Source organism: Eimeria tenella, genomic scaffold (assembly GCF_000499545.2).
Source record: "Eimeria tenella Houghton genomic scaffold, Eth_scaff2235, whole genome shotgun sequence".
NCBI classification, from domain to species: domain Eukaryota; phylum Apicomplexa; class Conoidasida; order Eucoccidiorida; family Eimeriidae; genus Eimeria; species Eimeria tenella.
Window position 1 is genome coordinate 3190 of NW_013542092.1, and position 273 is coordinate 3462.

A 273-nucleotide genomic window follows, 5' to 3' on the forward strand; every position below is an offset into this window, starting at 1 on the left:
CCCCCGCCCGCAGTACCTTTTTTGGTGGCGGAAGCTGCAGCACAAGTGGGGGGCTGTCTGGACACCCGGAGATCTGCATGCGGGGCCTTTTTGTGGGACTGTGGGGCGAACAGCTTTCGGGTAACAGCAGCTTTGCTGCTGCTGCTGCAGCAGCTGGGGCTCAGCAGCAAGCTGCTGCGGGCCCCCGCGGGGCTGCCGCGGTTTGCTGCAGCAGGGGGGCAGCTGCTGCTGCTGCCCCACAACCTGCCTTCGCTGCTGCAGTCCCCGCTGCTG